The following is a 20,268-nucleotide window of genomic DNA, read 5'->3' as shown; positions in this document are numbered from 1 at the left end:
TTGACGCACAATCGGCGCAGACGGAGTATAACTATGCCCCTAAGTCTTCTCAGCAAGCATTGCAAAAGTGTGGGGCACGGGGAAAGAGGTATGTATCTCACAAAGTCCAAGGGGTGTCTCCTACTACAGCTAACTGAAAAATGCTAAATTAAAGTCCAAGGTGAATGATGATTTGTCCATTGATAACGCCATATGGATTGAAAGATTTCAAGTGTCCAATCAAGGCACATCATCTGATAGACATCTCTAACATCCAGGCAAGCTCCCAGGACCCTCATAGGAAGGTATCCATCTTTGCTCTGCTGTACAACTTTGCAAAAATGTATAATTCACTTCAACCTTCCCATTCTCTGTTTTTCTTTGTGCTGTCTTCAAGGCTACTTTTTCAGACTCTATGAATAAAACAATAGCACATCTATTTCCAAACGAACATTTCACGTGAATAAAATCTGAAAGAAAGGACACGTTACTAAAAAGAAGACATCTTCCTCACCTTCTATGAGGTGGGGGCCTAGCAAACCTTAATACAGCTAATTAGAGTTAAAATGGTACACTTTATCCTTGTTAAACAAACACATATAAATGTTTAAATGATAAAATTGTTATTAATAACTTCTGCCTGATTTCATGTTACAGTGAATTGCAAAAGTGAAATAAACTGTTAATACATGTCAGTAAATATGACAGGAAAGTATGTTTCTTCAACAATAGCATATTACATTTAAATGATATCTGTCAAGTAACTCACTATTGTTTCAACTATAACTATTATTTAATATCATATGGAAACATATGAAATCAAGTTAAATGATTATATCTCAGGTGATAGGTCTATACCGCAAGCATTAACATACTAGTCTACAGTGAATGCAACCTCATATAGACTTTTAGTTCACCACTTTACAATTAGCTTGTTATCAACTCACGCAATATAATGTCAAAATGATCACATACAGATCAACAATGCAGCATCAAAGGTAGCAGCCAAAACTCAGCTTCACCATTTCTTTCTGTTTGTTTCTTTCCATTTACAACAAAAGGAGACATTCAAGGACATCTGTTGTGTTCATAATTTTATTCCGAGATTAAGTGGATATCTTTGGGACCTCTAGTAATATACAAAGGGACTGCAGGCTGTTGAAACAAGGTCTTGTGTTTCACTCAAAGGACCCTTAGGGAGCACCTAAGTTACTGAAGCCTTGAGCAGGAAAGTGCTCTTCGAGGCTTTTCAAACCTCCAAGGGGCTTGTGAATGCCACTTTTGGCTAGGGGGATCTGTGTCCTTTCTGTTCAATTAAATCCTGTCTTTGGCTTGTGCAGTGTTCAGAAACAGAATTTGGTGGAACTCATCAATTCAGCATTGCCATCTATGTTAGGAGAGGCTTCTATTTTCAGCTAAAAGCATGATCGATTGGCTTTGACAATGCTGTTTTGATAAAAAAAAAGTACTATTTGCTTTGTCAGTGCTTAATTCTTGTTTCTTGCTATTCAAAGTCTTCATTTGTTTGCATATCTTTGTTCATTTCACTTAGAAGCAAATCCGCTTTGGGATTATACCCAAAGTATTAGGCTAGCCCACATTTTCCCTATTAAAAATGGCATATTTTACGATTAAACTTCTTAATTTGCGTTTCATATTAATTGATGAATTTGTGAAGTTGCACACAGTCTGCTTTTAGTCTCTTTACTGCTGTGGTTGCATGATTTATGCTTGGTTTTCTTGGACTTCTTTACAGCCCTCTGCACTCTTTGAGAATGACTGAGTTAAACTCGTGCGCCCCGAATATTAAAACCATAATACTGATGGGACATAATATCAAGTGCGAAATATCCAAAACAAAATATGGACAAGTCAGTCTACATTTTCTATACCTATCTCCACAAAAAAATACCTACAAAGGGAAATGGATGTGTAGTCAGGGCTAGTAAATCTCTAGGTATATATATGCACTTATCTCTGGATAATTTTGTCCTAAATATTCTTCGCTTTCAATATTATCGGTGTCGATATTCAGTAGTATAATTGTCTTGGCTTAAGGTGCTGTTCAAAAAGGAGGGCCTGAGTTGTGAAAGTGGCAAGCGATTTTTATTACAAAAACAAACATCGAGCTATTTCCGGTTTAAGGCTGAAATCGAATCTTCTGCAAAGTGGAGAGTACAGGAAATTAGTGTCCCATATGTCAGCAAAATTGATTCTGTTGAGATGTCCCTATCTGCTCCTGGACCATTTTGTTTTTACAAAGAGACAATTATCAAGTAAGCACACTCCAGAAAAGCAATTTATTGAAAAAACAACCAATTACTGAATGAACAATGGAGATCTTCAAGATTTTGTGCCTGTAATTTCACTTTAAGCCACATATCCAGTACACTAATAGATGTAATTGAAACATGATATAGCGCAAGTTGTTGAATTACAAATTTGTATTCTTTGTGAGAAGCTGTCACCATCACTGCAAGAGGCCGATTTCACGTGTGCTTTCAGCATCAATCCTTTTGATTTCAAACGTTTTTTTTGGTGCTAATTGTTGTGCTAACTGCTGAACAATTATTGCTGTTGTCAATGTGACGGTATTAAAGTGAGTTTTCTATTACAGATCACAAAAAAGCAACAGTGAAAGTTATGAGAATTGTGAGGTCCTGCTTAGCTGTAAGAAAGGTGCGGATAATGAGCTTTGCCCGTCACAATCTAAAAAGCCCATTTTCTGTCAAGAGATATGTGATTATTTCCTTTCCACTGTCCAAGACGATCTTGCCTTTGAATAATTTCTTTTGATTATATTTCCCCCTGTGAATTATACAGTGACTGATGACGTGCAAATTGCAGCCTAAACCATCATAATATTAATAAACGTATTTATCTAGATGCAGGAAAACGGCTTTGCCAGGCCCACCTTGAGAAATCTGTGAATTTCTTTGCATCACACAGTCACATTTCTGGTTACTATGGAGAACGTTTACCATATGTGTTGGATTCCAAGGTCCATATATATACTTTTTAAGCGCTGCGTTTGAGACGCTTTTTGACGCAAAAGCTGCGAAAACTTGCAAAATACAATTGGGGCATATTTGTACTCTGTTTGCGCCGGATTTGCGTCGTTTTTTTTAACGCAAATCTGACGCAAAGCTAACTCCATATTTATACTTTGGCGTTAGACCCGTCTAGCGCCAAAGATCTTGGAGTTTGCGTCATTTTTTAGCGTTGACGCCTACCTTGCGTTAATGATATGCAAGGTAGGCGTTCCCTTCTGAAAAATGACTCTAAGGCATGTGCGCCTTATTTAAACTCGCGTGCAAAAATGACGCACGGGAGTGGGCGGGTCCCAAAAAATGACGTCCAGCCGCTTTTGCGTCATTTTTTAACGCCTGGTCAGGGCAGGCGTTAAGGGACCTGTGGGCTCGGAAGGAGCCCAGAGGTGCCCTCCCATGCCCCCAGGGACAGCCCCTGCCACCCTTGCCCACCCCAGGAGGACGCCCAAGGATGGATGGACCCATCCCAGGGAACTTAAGGTAAGTTCAGGTAAGTATTTTATTTTTATTTTTTTGTGGCATGGGGGGGCCTGATTTGTGCCCCCCTACATGCCACTATGCCCAATGACCATGCCCAGGGGACACAAGTCCCCTGGGCATGGCCATTGGGCAAGGGGGCATGACTCCTGTCTGTGCTAAGACAGGAGTCATTTCAATGGGGGTTTGGAGTAAAAACAAATGGCGCAAATTGGGTTGAGGCGAAAATTTTGCCTCAGACCTGACTTGCCCCATTTTTTGACGCCCAAGCTCCATTTTCCCCTACGCCGGCGCTGCCTGGTGTGAGTCATTTTTTTTGACGCACACCAGTCAGCTCCACCGGCTAACGTAATTCAATAAATAAGGCACCCGCATGGCGCTTTGGAATGGCGTTAGCCGGCGTTAACATTTTTGACGCACAACTGCGTTGGCGCAGTTGTGCGTCAAAAAGTATAAAAATGGCCCAATTGTGTTTTCTAAGTGTGCGCCGTTTTTCCATCAAAAAGCGGTGCAAACGCGGAGCTAAAAAGGTTTAAATATGGGCCCAAGTTTGGTAGCTTGCCGGTTGGCAGACATTGTACCAGGGCCGTGATAATTAGATGGTTTGAATACTGTGCCAGCAGGAATCACGTATTTATTGATTATTCACTTCAATTCATAATCTTTATTTCGGCAATATGCAATAAAAGCGAAAATAAAATAACATTAAAACATAAAATCAAAGCACATAAGTAATAAATATTAGATAACATTTACAATCCAGCTAGTACATGGTAAACTTTAACATAAAATCTATGCACACAGACACCCTCCACCAAAGTAAAATAACATTTTGAGGGTGCGTACCACCCAAAGCCTGAGGTATTGTAATCCCATTGGATACCATTTACTGACACACCTTTGTGTAGTCCTCCACATAAATTACAAAAAGCAGGAGAACAGAGAGGACTAAACATTGTCTGTCATCAGTTTTTAAAATACAGATTTCTAGTAGGTGCTCTCTAAAGCCTAAAAATTGGCAGGCGGGACTATCCACTTTCTCCTTCCCTTTGAGTATGTTGGGCAAAAAAAAAAAAACATGTCCTGTTTCCTCATCTGCTCCACAGCAGGAACAAGCACACCCATTGAGGGTCATCACACTGACTCATTTAACAGTATAAGAAGCAATTGTCAGTATACTGTATCTGAACTGCAAATACAGCTTTCTTGCTGAGAGTGGCTCAATCTCATCTAAAAAAAATTCCAATTTATAATCATCTTTGATCTGGAGAAAGTGGTCAGTCAAGGTAACCAAGGTAGAACGAGTCAACATTTGGCTAGTTTTATGCTACCAGTACTTCCCTTTTAGAGTAGATTTACCAGTTATGGAGGCTACCTCTAGGTCAGTCCTCAGGTCACCACACCCCATCTTAATCAATTTTTTGTTAATATACCTGATCCAAGGGATACTCCCAGCACCTACGATACCCAGGACTTCTTTCAGCCCCTCACAGTAAGGATATGTCAGGGGTATCCCAGATACACCTCCGATAAAGGATTGGCCTAGTTCTCACCCCCTCCGTGATTTTCTGTTTGACTATACCAATCTAAATATTCTGTTAGGGTCAATCAGAGGTAGTCAAAAGTACGTACAGATCCCAAGGGGACCGCTATAAGTTTGGGGTTGGGTATAGTAGAATGGCTAGGATTTAAAACCATATATTTAGTTTTATCTACATTAATATGTAGTCCCCTCTCACTAAAAAAAACTCTCAAAGTGACATAGAATGTTCTGTGGCTCCATTGGTGATCTTGATATTAACCCCTTCGCTGCCAGGCCTTTTCCCCCTCAGGTGCCAGGACTTTTTTTGGCTATTTGGGGCAGTTTGTGCTTAGGCCCTCATAACGTTTTGTTCACATAAGCTACCCACGCCAAATTTGTGTCCTTTTTTTCCAACATCCTAGGGATTCTAGAAGTACCTAGGGGGCATATTTATACTCTGTTTGCACCGAATTAGTGTCATTTTTTTTTACTCTAATTCGGTGCAAAACTAACTCCATATTTATACTTTGGTGCTAGACCCCTCTAGCACCAAATTTATGGAGTTAGTCATTTTTTGAAAGTGGAGACCTACTTTGCCTTAATGAGATGCAAGGTAGGTGTTCCCGTGCAACAAATGACTCTATGGCCTTAACGCCATATTTAGGGGCATATTTATACTCTGCGGCATATTTATACTCTGTTTGCACCGAATTAGTGTAATTTTTTTTTACTCTAATTCGCTGCAAAACTAACTCCGGAATGGGTGTGAAACCAATGCTGGATCCCAGAAAGATAAACATTTCAGAAAAGTAGACAAAATTCTGAATTCAGCAAGGGGCCATTTATGTACATCCTACAAGGTTTTCCCACAGAAAATAACAGATAAAATAAAGACAAATATTGAAATTAAGGTGAAAGAAAATAGCCATTTCTCTCTACATTTTACTGTGTAACTTTTTCCTGCCATGTCAGCTTTTCAAAAGTAGTATACTGTTTCATCTGATGGACTATTCTGGTTGCTGGGATATATTGGGCGTGTAGGTACATCAAGAACCCTAGGTACCCAGAGCCAATAAAGGAGGTGCACCTTGCAATGGTTTTTCAATGTGTAATAGGTATACAGTCAATTATTTGGTAAAATATAAAAAATAAAAAATAGGTACAGAGGAAACCTTTGTATTTCTAAAATGGGCACTTGATAGGGTGTTGAGGAGCAGCGTTTTTTTGCACATCTCTGAATTCCAGTGCCCCCTACTAGCACGTGGATTACAGGGCATTTCTCAAACTTGTTTACACACTGTCTTACATTTGGAAGGAAATATGTTGAAAAAGACAAGGGGCAATAACACCTGTTCTATTCTGTGTTCACCCAGGTCCCCTGATAAAAATGGTACCTCACTTGTGTGAATAGGCCTGATGCCTGCGTCAGGAATCCCAACATGGACACATCACATTTTCCCAGAGAACTAGACACCTATGGAAATTCAGAATAAAAATGGTACCTCACTTGTGTGGGTAGGCCTAGTGCCCGCAACAGGAAATGCCCCAAAACACAACGTGGACACAGCACATTTCCCTACAGGAAACTAACCTGTTTTTGCCTAGCTGTGGATTTTGGCCTCTAGCTTAGCCGCTACCTAAGAAAACCTACCTAATCTAGACATTTCTAAAAACTAGACACCAAGGGAAATTCAGAATGGGGTGACTTGTGGGACCTTCACCAGGTTCTGTTACCGAGAATCGTGTGTAAACCTCAAAATGTGGCAAAAAAAAAACACCTTTCCCTCACATTTCGGTGATGGAAAGTTCTGTAATCTAGGAGGAGCAACAAATTTCCTTCTACACAGTGCTCCCCCAAGTCTCCTGATAAAAATGGTACCTCACTTGTGAGGGTAGGCCTAGTGCCCGTGACAGGAAATGCCCCAAAACACAATGTGGACACCTCAAAATGATCTACTACAAAACTACCTGTTTTTACAGGGGGGGCACCTGCGCTTTTGGTCCCACTGAACCAGTGGTGCAACGATCATCTAGGGAAACCTACCAAACCCAAGCATTTTTGAAAACTAGACACCTGGAGGAGTCCAGGGAGGTGTGGCTTGCGTGGATCCCCAAACATTTTCTTACCCAGACTCCTCTGCAAACCTCAAATATACCTAAAAAAAAAGCATTTTCCACACTTTTCTTTGTAGGATCTCTGTGCTGGTACCAATTTCCTTCCACCCAATGTTTCTCTTGGGATGCCGATAAAAATGATACCTCACTTATGTGGGTGGCCCAGGTGCCTGCAACAGAAAAAGGCCAAAAACCTGTAGGGATTGAGGGGATAGTACAGCAAGTTGATAAGCACATATTTTCCTTTTATTCATCTTGAGGCTGACTCTGCTTTGGGGACCCACACAAGTGAGGTGCCATTTTACTTGGGAAATTGAGGGGAATGCTGGGTGGCAGGAAATTTGTGCCGGAGCGGTGATCCTACAAAGAAAAGTAAGGAAAATATGTTTTTTTTAAACAAATTTTGAGGTTTGCAGAGGAGTCTGGGTAAGAAAATGTTGGGGGATCCACATAAGCCACACCTCCCTGGACTCCTCCGGGTGTCTATTTTTTAAAAATGTCTGGGTTTGGTAGGTTTCCCTTCGCGAAGACAGCACCTGGGACCAAAAATGGAGGTGCCCCCCCAAACACAGGTAGTTTTGTAATAGATCATTTTGATGTGTCCACGTACTTCTGTGATGTTCCAAACACTAAAATTGTGAAAAGAAATGGACTTAGGTTATGTTAAAAAGACCCCTCACCCACCAACCAAGTTGGTGGCATGCTTCATCATCGAGTCTCACCCAAGGCACCTAGCATGTTACGGGTGTGCTGCAACGCTTGATTACAGTGGAGCAGGTTTTGTCATTTTTACCACACATACTGGTTGGATTTGGCACGAGGGTGAGCAATGGTTCAGTAGATCAAATTTAATTACCAAGAGATTTCACAAAACTGAAATGCAATGTTAATAACTTAACCAATGACACACAGTTTATGAGCTGTAAAGCCGCATCAAGGCACCAACCGCTTTACAGTCCCTTCACACACCTTTCATCCATGACATGCACAGGACCATTCACGCCGCCAGCCACTGACCCGGCACATTAAAACACTCCCATCAAAGAGACAGCCCCATTCAAGGGCCCATCACTTTTATACGCTCACATGCCTGAAACAGCAATTACACCAGCTGATGGGAGTGTGTGGACTAGTGTTTGGCTGGCACCGCCATCCAAGCGTCACCCCATGCACTCACGCCAGAAAGCGCCACTCCGTGCACACTGCCAGCCAAGCACCACTCCACGCATACCACGAGCCAAGCACCACTCCACGTACACTGCCAGCCAAGCACCACTCCACACACACCACCAGCCAAGCGTCACCCCACGCACACCACCAGCCAAACGCCACTCCATGCACACCACCATCACTTTTTGTTTACCACAAAGAAACCACTAACTAATTATAAATAAGTACAAAACTACAAACACAAATGCTCTAACTGAATACATTACAGTAATGCCAACAGTGAAACTGAACATATGAAAATATAAAACAGCAGTTTGCACTCACGGTAGTTCCCAGTTCTGTGTGTGGTAACTCCTGAAACAGCCAGCCACACACAGCCCAGGCTTTGAAGGACAGTCCGGGCAGTACATCTGGCTCTCCCTCCGGATACCTCTTCGGGCACAGACTCTACTTTTCTTAGCAAGAAAGTATTTTTTGGGAGTGGGAGGAATCTGATCAGTGAAGTGGAGATCTTTCAATCTAGCCACATCCTCCACAACTGCTACTCTAGGAACTCTTGCATTATCCACCATAATGAGACTTTCTATCACTGCCTCCTGAAATTTAACAAATTTCATCCTTGACTCAGGGGAACAATCCTTAAACACAATAAAAGCATTAAAAGTTGCTAGATTAAACTAATGAATCGGCAAACTTTTATACCACACATAAGACTTACGAACATCAGTGTAGGTTCCAACGTCTGATCTACTCTATCTACATCACCCATCTACTTAGTGTAGTCTAAAATGCACACAGGTTTGTGTACTTCAGCAACTTGACCCCAAACAGCCACAGGTGAAGTAGTGTCATCATGGATGGTAGTTAGCATGTACACATCCCTCCTGTCTACAAATTTCAGAGCTAGCAGCTTATCATTCCACAAGGCACTGCACTGTCCCCTCTCAAGTTCATTCCAGACAAGCTCCCTTGGTTAGCCTTTCCGGTTAGAGTGGTTTTTGCGACAAGCAACATTGTCCACTCTGAACAATTTCTTGAACAACTGAATTCCAATGTAGAAGTTATCTACATACAAATGGTGACCTTTGTTAAACAGTCGTCTACCAAATTCCCTAACAATTTTCTCACTAACTCCAAAAGTTGGCAGACAACCGGAGAGGCAATATTGGAATCCCTACCAGTGAAGACACGGAAATTATAAACATACCCTGTACTACTCTCAGACAGCATATACAATTTAATTCCATACCGTGCCCTTTTGCTAGGAATGTACTGCCTAAAAACCAAACAACCCTTGAACGGGGCCAAAGACTCATCCACACTTATTTTTTTGTCTGCAACATAGACCTCTGAAAACAGAACTACAAAATGATCAAGGACAGGCCTAATCTTAAAAAGATGGTCACAATCAGGGAGATCTTGTGGCAAGGCTAAAGCATTGTCAACAAAATGCAGCATCCGAAAAAGAAGCAAATACCAATTACAAGTCATGGTTGCAGGAAATATAGCTGTTGCCATCAAGTGGCTAGTAGACGAATAAGAAGCCAGTGACGGCTTCCTTATCAACCCCATCAAAAAAGTCAAACTCAAGAACATTTTCATCTCTTCTATAATTGTGGGAATCCACTGGGTAGCTCTAGGCTGAGGCCTAACTCTGGCAGTGTTGTCCCTCAAATAATGCTCCGCATACAAATTATTCTGCTCAAAAATCTCTTCCAAAAATACATCATCCATAAACAATTCAAAGAAATTGACAGGCAAAAAGTTTTCCATATTTACTCTACACTCTGGGAGACTAGTAAAGGAAGGCAACTGTGGCTACTCCATGTTTGGGGCAACCCAGAGTCCAGGTCTTCCAATGGGAAGCCTTTCAGATGCTGGCTGCTGCACCATTGGCACATCAGTGTCCTCCTCCAAAACAGGCCATTCATTTGCACTGAGAGTGGCTCCTCATCAGAAGACTCCTCTCGGGCAGAAAACTTACTGCCAGAGTCTCGCTCTTCCTCCTCTGCCTCACATGCAGAGTCAGTCTCATCGTCATGATCAGAATCCAACTCAAAAAGCATACTAGCAACCTGCTGAGCTGTCACCCTGGCGGTAGCCATGATCCTTTCTAAGAAAAGTAACTTGACAAATGTGCCAACAACAACCAGCACTGTATAAAATAAGTAATAAACTAAGTGTGGCTTTATCACAAAGAGTTATGTTTTCAAAAACTATACCACGTGCTTGAAAAAGCTAGACTCACCAGCAAATACTCTGCATAGACACAGCAATCACCAATGATATCCACCTAAAAATAAAAAAGAAAAGCAAATTAGACATGAGACAACACAAATATCATTGTGCACAAATCTAAGGACAATTTCACGCACAATCTTGCATTTAGTACACCACCTACAAACATGTCATTTATGCATGGCAACAGTACTCCTTTAGAGTAAATTTATTTACTTACCTAAAACATGCAACTACGCAAACCACAGGTCAACCACTGCCAAAACCGCAACGAGCCACAGCAAAGGAAGCAAAAGATTTGTACAAGAACAAAAAGGAGAAATAAACTGTTATAATCACAATTGCAAATACTTCGCCAGTTGACAAACACCCCACCACCAAACATTTAGAAATTTTCCCTGGTGTCTAGTATTCTCTGCCTCTCTTGGGGGCAGATTGGCCTAAAAAAACTAGGCTGATCGGCTCCCAAGGGGGGCAGAAATGGCCAGCAGTACTGTGCTGAATCCGTTGCCCTAGGGGCTGCCACCCACAAAAAAAAAGCTAAAATAAAATAAAATCCCTGGCACCTTAGTGGCTTCTGCCCCCATGGGCCTAAAAAAAACAGGCCCATCTGCCCCCAAGGGGGCAGAAATGGCATAAAATATATTGTCCCATTTAGGAGCGACCCTTGTCCCCCCCACACAAAGCACACACAAGATCCCTGGCGCTAAGGGGATTCTGCCCCCCTTGGGGGCAGATGGACCTAACAATAATAGGCCCATCTGTCCCCAAGGGGGGCAGAACTGCCCAACAGCGCATTGCCCCCTTCGGGGGGAGTACCCTTGTCCAGGGGGCTGCCCCCCAACACAAAAAAAACAAAGGAAACAAAAAAGAAAAAAATGCTGATCTGCCCCCAAGGGGGCAGAAATGGCATAAAGTATTCTGCCCTCTTTGGGGGGGGGTGACCCTTGCCCAAGGAGCCACCCCCACACAAAGCACACACAGACGCAAGATCCCTGGCGCTAAGTGTATTTGCCCTCCGGGGGGGCAGAAGGGCCTAAATAAATAGGCCAATCTGTCCCCCGGGGGGGAGAACTGCCAAACAGAGTTTTTCCCTCTTTGAGGCGCCACCCTTGACCAAGGGGCCACCCCCCCACACAAAACAAAAACAAAGCACAAAATATCTCTGACGTTGTTGTGGATTTTGCCCCCCCCCGGGCCAGACCAGCTTAAAAATAATCTGCAAAATGGCAAAAAATATTGTGTCCCCTTAGGGGAGTGACCCTTGCCCAACGGGCAACCTCCCCACACAAAAAACACACACACAAACAAAATCCGTGGTGCCTAGTGGATTCTGCCCCCAAAGTGGACAGATGGGCCTAAAGAAAATAGGCCGATCTATCCCCTAGTGTTTTTCCCTCTTTGGAGGGGCGACCTTTGCCCACGGGGCCACCTCCCCACACAAAAAAATACAAAGCGCAAAACATCCCTGGTGTCTTTGTGGCTTCTACCCCGCCTGGAGGCAGATCGGCTTAAAAATAATGAGCCAATCTGCCCCCAATGGCGTAAAATATTATGCCCCCTTATGTGAGCAACACTTGCCCAAGGGTCCACTCCCCGACACATACAATACACAGACACATAAAAACAAAAATCCCTAGTGCGATCGGGGAGCAGGAATGCTGAAAGACACATTAAGGGAAAGGAAAACTCTTTCCTTTCCCGCGATGCCTCTTTTGTAGCAATCCCCACTGGCCGGAGGAATAACTTACCTCCTTACTCGTGGATGCGCTGGAAGCAAATGGCTTCCAGCGCGTCCGGCGGCCCCTAATGAGGTTAGTGTGCGATTGTGCGCTGATGTTATCAGATGGGGGCGGAAGGGCAGCGGTGGGAAGAGATTTCCCTTCCATCCCTGCCCTGGGGGGGTGGAAACGGGGGCCCTCTGGGGGAGCTCTAGCTCTTCCCATGCAGGCCAGGTGCAGGACGTAATAGTTACGTCCTGGGTACCCGAGCGGTGCTGCCCAGGATGTAACAATTACATCCAAGGCACCCGAGGGTTTAAAAGAGTATCGTCTGCAAACAATAACTCTGGTGTATTGATGCTGGGCAGACAGGGGGCATCCCCTTCACATTGATTCAGGAAAGAGATCAATCCTTTAACATAAAGTGAAAAAAGAGTTGGGACAAGGACACCGCCCTGCCTTACCCCTTGACTCACAGGGAAACTGTTCATCAGGTCAACTTTTGGTCCATTACGCATTTGGGCAAAGTTATGCCTATGAAACCTAATTATAATGTCCAGGAGGTCATTAGGGATGCCCATATCTCTCAGCACCTGCATTAGCTTTAATCTGGGAACTAGGTCAAACGGTGAGCGCAGGTCAGCAAATGCAACATAAAGTTGTCCTCCACCCAATACCACCGTTTTCCAAACATTAGTTTGAGTTGGAAGACTTGGTCCACTGTACTGGTATACTCCAGGAATTTACGCTCTGATTAAAACTATCACCATCATAATATGAGGGTAGTCCAAATTTGAGCACTGATTAGAAAAGACCCATTTTATAGTTCTCGTCTCTCAATTGCTTTAGCCACCTGTTAGACCTATTGTATCCAATATATTGAGGGTAAGCTTTGAATTTGTACCTTGCCCATAATTTGATGGCTTACTTCACTATTTTTTTTTCTCTGCTCTGGACTCAAAAGTTTTCCTCTCAATTTATGTATTTATCCTACTCAGAAGAGAATTTTTGTCATTCTGTATTTTTTTGGGAGGGCTGTGTCCTTCCACAGCATTGTACTACAGTGCATGATGGATTATTTTCTCATACTTTCCTTGTTTTCCGTGCCTATCCCCTGTGACACACTCAGATTTATGTATTTGACATCTTGCTGTCCTTCAGTATCTGCTTACATTGCAGAGCTCCATCTGCCGCCCCCCATTGCTGATAGGTTGCGGATGGACAGCTTTTTAAAACCCTTTGCAGATGGCCACCATGCATGAATATCTATGTGCAAATAAATGTGACAGCCATCTTGATATTTGTTTTTATAATTGATGAACAAACATTCTAAGATGGTGTATTGTGTGTGCATGCATCAGTATGCCCAGTGGTCATCTTGGATTGATTTTGTTAAGAATTATGAAAACATATTTCAAGATTATCGTCCACTCATGCCTATGTATGCACAAGCAGAGACTGCCATTACACAACAGTAGAAACAAAAACAAACATAGGCCAAGCCAATGACCCAGTGACACAGGTGTGGCTCATTAGCTGTGACAATGTTTGATTGTCTGGCTGGTCAGTGCAGCTGTCTTTGATCCACCCAGAGGACCATTGCTCTATTACCTCATGCTATTAGCTCAGGTCATCATTCCACATGCCAGGAAGTGCTTTCATTTGCATGCAACATGACTGTTTTACGTATGCAAAATTGACTTATTCACACTACATTTTAATATGTAGTTCTTCTTCTATGCATTTTTTTTAAGTTTAAAAAATAAAGTGTATTAGCATTTGAAATGAAACAAGCAACAAGTGTACATTCAACAAATATTGTATAATGAAGAGGAAAACCTTAAGACAATTATTAATAGGAAAAGAAGGAAAGGTGAAAGAGTGAAAACATCTCATGGAGAAATACTTAGATGCAATATCATTGCTAAGACATATGAAATCAATATATATTTCTGTTCATGTATTATGGCTGTTACAAATAACAATGAAAAGCAAATCATGGAGGTTTGGGAAGGTCTTCAATTTCAGGATCAGGTGCATTTGCAGATTAAGGTGATGTGTCTAGGAAAGTTCTTACAGGCAGCCAAAGGATGCCTCTTTTAATAGCAAGAGGCAATGGATTGACATCAGCTGTGTAGAACCTGTGGTTGTAGCAAACACCATACCACCAAACCTTAAAAGATATATTGGAAGAATCCCTCCATGACCATGTGATCTGTTGAAATGCAACTGTGAGGAAAGAGTCTAAGATATAAATCCTATTTTGATGAGACTGCCACTCTTTTGAGAGACTCCCATAGAAGATATTTATGAAAGTGTGTTAAAAATAGTATTTATTTGTTGCCAGACTTATAACCAAAATCGATGTTTAGAAGAGCATTCAAAGAGCATGTTCTTGAATTCTGAGGGAGAAACATTGCAAGACCAACAGGATGGTGAGAAAGTGGACTTTATTTTCTGTAAAGTGATTAGGGTAATCAATAGCCTTTTATAAATATAAAAGGGAGCTTGGATTTCATTGGCCGCGCTAGAGGATTTCTATATCTTGATCCAAATTCTATTCCATACGGGTATTGAGAAGGATGTTTCCAAGTCATTTGCCCATTGTAATGCTATCCCGGTCTTATGGAGATCCTCTGGAGGAGATGTGAGTTTATGGTAAATGTGTGACACTGAAGGGAAGGATAGCAAAAAAGAAACAACTGGGAAGTACGAGAAGTGGAGATGTTATCAAGTGTAAGTCTGTTTGAATGACAAATATTAGTGAGAAGTATGCAGTGGAGTATGAAGCAGGAAAGGAAAAACGTTGTTTAGCCTAAAAGATACGAATCAAAAGTTGATTTAAAAGATATATTTTTAATTTTAATATATTTATTGTGCCAGATTGAGGAATGTAAGAATTGGTCTTTAGTAGTATTCTGAAGAACAAAAATAGGACAAAGACTCTTACAAATATTTTTCATAGTAGGGAGAAACATAGAAACAAGTGTCTGAGTACAAGTTAAAAATTATCGGAGCGAGAAAGGGAGCAGAAAAAAAGCTTTCAACATCCACCCAGAGGGAAGTAATAGAATAATCTTCATTTAGCAAAAAAGAAGCTTGTTTGAGGAAGAATGCTGTCTCTTATGAACAAACATATGGGAAATTTACACCTCCCAGATGTTTGGGCTATTTAAGTGTTTGGAGGGACATTCAGGGTTTTCTATTATTCAATAAGAAGCTAGATAATACTGAACACATCTTTTTAAAATAAAAACTGAATATTTATAGGAATATTGGATAAGAAAAATTTATTATCAGAACTATCATCATCTTTCGGGTGTCTAATATACCCCACCAAGATAAAAAGAGAGGATTCCATTTGAATGTAAGAGAAGTGATAGTAGTAAGAACCTGTGTCATATTAGTAGAAAATGTTTATTTGATGCAGGCATTAAACCAAAGACCATGGTATTTAATTTTACCTTGATTCTAGTGAAAATGAGAAGAAATAATACCAGCATAAAAATGTATGGCCTGATTACGAGTTTGGCGGTCAGACAAGCCGACTGCCAAACGCCAATGTCATACTGGTGGCATCCCACCACGTGTATTAAAATGTTCCCACGGGGCTGACCAGTGGGAATGTTGTATCAAGCATCCCCACCAGGCTGAACAGTGGGAACGGTGCTACAATATTGGTCTCAGCTGAGGCCAATGTTGTAGTGTAACAGCAGCATCGGAATGCACACTGTCTGCAAAGCCAAAGCAAAGAGAGGATAGAAAAAGTAAAAGGCCAATCAACTCAATCAGATGTTTTTTCTACATATAGTGCAATGGCTGCCAAGGCTTTTTGACACAATTTTGAGTTACTTCAAGAAATTAAAGAATAACCTAATGTAATCAGAGTGATGTCATCCTTTAATAAAACCAGATTATTCTCTTCCTATCAACTTAAGAAGTAGGGGTTCATGACAAAGAGCTAGATTTTTGTCAAATATTTTATAATCAAAATTAACAAGAGAGATGGGTCTGTAATTTTTACACATCTTTGAATCTTTATTTTCTTTGGGAATAAGACATATTAAAGCATCTTAATAAGAACCTCCAGCAGAGTTATATGTAATAAAATGAGTAAAAGTGTAGTAGTTAAAATTTTGGAGAAATGTAAATACAATTCTATAGTAAAACCTTCAAGACCAGGGGCTTTCCCTTTTTTTGATTAAACACATAGTGGAAAGAATATCTTCAATACAAATGTTTTGATCTAGAGAAGAGAAATCAATATCTGTATCAGTTACATTATAGTAACAAAGAATCTAGATTGTAGACGAACAGGAAGAACAAGTAGCGTTAACTCTAGAAATGTCCATCGCTTTCCACTATGGTCATCTCTATATTTCTGCAAAAGAAAAGGATCCTCATAAGTGGCAGTCTTATTATTATAAGTCACTTTGAACAAACAAGGGTGAGACCAAATTAGGCATTTAGAGATCGTAGCCCTGGACACATATCTAGTGCAGAAAAGAGATTGGATCGAGACCAGGAGATACAACCTTTGGCCTTGACTGCTTTAATAATTTTGAGTAGATATAGATGCTCTAAAAAAAAAAGATTACTCCTCTAGGATTCTGCAAAGATGAAGCAATATGGGAAGAATGACCAAGTCCGTGTGCCCTTTGTATATTCAAGAGAGGTGAGGAAGGCAGATGAGGTACTTTAGGTAGAAATGTTTGAAAGAACGACATGGTAATCTGAATCATCTACTCCTTCAACTGGAACATATATGTGGAGATTATTTCTTCTATTGAAATTCTTCATGTCTTCACCATGTTTTTCAGTGATGCATCTCTAGATGGTAACAGTTTAACAGTTAGCGCAGACTCTTCAAGAACCTCAACCCTCCATTCCACATGATTGACTCTATCTCCCACATGTGACCACCTATCATCCACAGTTTGAAGTTGTTTATTTGTTTCCTCCATGTGTGGCTTGATCGCACAAATTTCTTCAAAGAGCAGTTCCATTGATATTGTGGTGGTAGTTTTTATGAGTAATAGTGGACCCTTCTCAACTCTCTTACTACTGGAAATAGAAGAGTTCTAGTATGTTTAGAGGGCATTTTTTTGTTAGAGAATGATTGAGAACCCAGCAAAATAGATGAAAAGGAGGTAGACGTCTGACAAACACCCTCAGTATTCTCCACATCTGTCAGAACAGAAAACGAGTTGGATGTAGAAGTGTTGGTAACCGTTTTAGTGTTCTGTATTTTCCTATTCATAATTTGAAGATTCCTGGATCTACTCATAGGTGTTACTTTGAGTCAGTAAGCAAAAAGGCCACAACAGTAATTATAAATGGCTTAATAAATGTAAAATATAAACTTCCTTGCAAATGTACAGTACATGGCAGGAAATTGCATACTGAGGAAAATAGTGTGATTAGAAAGCCTTCCATGACTGTTATAAAGCAGACGTCAGCAGAAGCAGGAAGAAAATTAACATTTTTAAGATGAAGGAGAAAACATAATGGCAGGCGCAATCTTCCCTTCAGCGCCTGCCAAAATTCATTGAAGAAATAGTCATCAAATATGCAAGGAAACTTCCCTATAACAAACCTGCAAGTTCAGAAGATGTTCTTTCTGCTGCACCTGCACTTGTCCTCTGAAGGCACGCTGGCCCATCCTCCCATTGCAACCACCCCAGAACTCATGGAATGACAGCTATCCTGAATCAGCATGAGTCACGCCCCTCTACCATGTGCATTCTGTACAGAAAGCAATTCTATCTTACTACGTTTTCCTGGCATTGGCAAAACCAAGTGAGCTTCAATGTGCTAAACATGATTTGAAGAAGTGTTTGTGAATGCTTGTGTTGGCATTTTAACCCCAGGACTATTGGCTTTGCTAATGCTAGTTTTATATAGAAAACGATTAAAGAACCAATGACTCACATTTAACAAAAGTCCCTGTTTTTACAATAATCCTACTACATTATTTTTAGGCATAGAGAACCATTCCCCTTTGACCTGGAACACTGCTTCTGAGGTTTTTTCTATGACTCCAAAAAAACAGCATATGTATGTATTACACTGCTAACCCAACTTGTAAGCCTGTTGCCTGCAATGCCATGCTTGTATTTTTGCCTCTGGTCCCTGGAGTCCAGAACCACTAAAAGTCAAGCAGTTGTGTATTCAGATGATCCCAGCAGAGATTGCACAAGGCTGTGTTCTCTTCAGGAAACATGACACAACATAGATATTTGTACTCCCTATAGTCTAGCCTGACAATTAGCAAGCAATGAAGCCTTTATATTGTTTTCGAGAAAGAAATCATGCAGAAAGCAAATATTTTCCATTTAGCTCTATCTCTCATGACCCATGTGGCTAAGTGGCTATCGTTGCCGCCTTTGGAACAGGAAACAGGGTTCAAATCCAGGCCTTGGCTCAACATCCTCTAATTCGAGCAGACCACTTCATCTCTCAGTGCCCTCGGGTACATAATACTGCAAATTAATATAAAAAAAATGATTCAATACTAAATTGTCCTTCAATCAACAGAACTCTAGTGAATGGAATATTATAATTGATATCACTAATAACCATTTTTGCTTTGGCTGGAAGTATATAATATAAATCACTTAAACAATGGAAATTGTAATTGTTTGAAATATGTCAGCTAAATGCCAACGCTTGAAATATACATCAGGAAAATATGAAGGGTTAATTTATGAATCTTTCATATGCCATGACAGAGATAAGTTGTACTTTACAAGGGACATGGACATCATATGGAGACCATAATATACAATTTACTGAAAAATGAGCAAAAGTTGGAAAACAAGGAATCGTGCACACAATGCAGCATCAAAACAGTATCTCTGGCTGTGGAAGTCTTCTCAACTACAGTCCATAACAGGCACCTCTGCAATAGACATCTGTTGACCCATATTTGCAAATTGTTTTTTTTTAAACTTGTGAAGACATGCTCTGTAGTGGCATTAAAAGATATGGGAGACTGCATGTATCTGTACTTGCTACAAGCAATGTTTGTGGTAATGTGAGAAAACTCAGCAGTAAAAACCAGCTTACCAGACCGTAAAACAGACCCACAAACAGCCCAACGAACAGCCCACATTCTCCTGTCAGGCCAGCCTATTAGGCACTGCATGATGACTATATGGGCCAATCCAAGCCTGCTCTTCAACCTCATGAACTGAGATGTCAAAGTCCTCTGGTGCACTCATCCTGCTCCAAAGACACACTTCAAAAACTACAACTATGACCCCACACACCGGTAGTTGAAAGCCAATTGAAACTCTCATTCTACAAACCTCACACAGCAATACTGTGCAAGAATGACTTTCGGCATTCACCAACCTATTGAAAATGGTCTAAGGGTATACAAATGGCAAAACCACTAATGGAAATATTGATGACATAGCATATTATAAGATATGATAATATGAATACAGCTATCACACACCTCAACCTTCTTCCATGATGAGAGACTTACTCCAATGTTCATCCAGGTTTATAGTTGTGATAATCTCTGCAGTGCTTAAATTGTGCCAGTGGTTACGGGTGTTGAGCACAAGCACTCATTTTTGCAAACCCCAACTTATTTGCCATCTTTGACGCATAGCAAGAAAAAAGAATGAAGCAGGAAGAGAACGATAGGATAAATGTGAGAAAGGGATGAAAAAGATCAGAAAGTGTGCAGTGGGGCAGTTGTGGTATTTATCAATACCAGTATTCAGCCGACAGTAGGTTCCTAAATAAAAAATAAAAAAAACTTTGGACACCTTCATTTCTTTATTTACAAATTTTGATCTGCTTCTTTGTAACAAAAGTATTAAACTTCTGTAGTCAAGAGGTTTGGGGCAAAGGGAAATTGTCTTTGAGACTCTTAAACCATTAAAAAAAAACAGCATTGACAATGGGTCCAATGCCTTTTCCCATCCATGATGTTTCACTAGAAGAATAAATAAATAAAGAAGTACTCACCTTGTTCTTCCCT

At 40.9% G+C, this 20,268-nt stretch overlaps 1 protein-coding gene across 2 annotated transcripts in view; it reads left to right on the top strand.

Moving 5' to 3' along the window:
- Positions 1-20,268, top strand: part of LOC138250072 (parapinopsin-like) — a 2,239,710-nt gene that overhangs the window by 454,493 nt on the left and 1,764,949 nt on the right. The gene's annotated exons all lie outside the window — the stretch shown is intronic.

Source organism: Pleurodeles waltl, chromosome 8, assembly GCF_031143425.1.
Source record: "Pleurodeles waltl isolate 20211129_DDA chromosome 8, aPleWal1.hap1.20221129, whole genome shotgun sequence".
Classification (NCBI taxonomy): domain Eukaryota; kingdom Metazoa; phylum Chordata; class Amphibia; order Caudata; family Salamandridae; genus Pleurodeles; species Pleurodeles waltl.
This window is presented reverse-complemented; position numbering and strand designations above follow the sequence as displayed.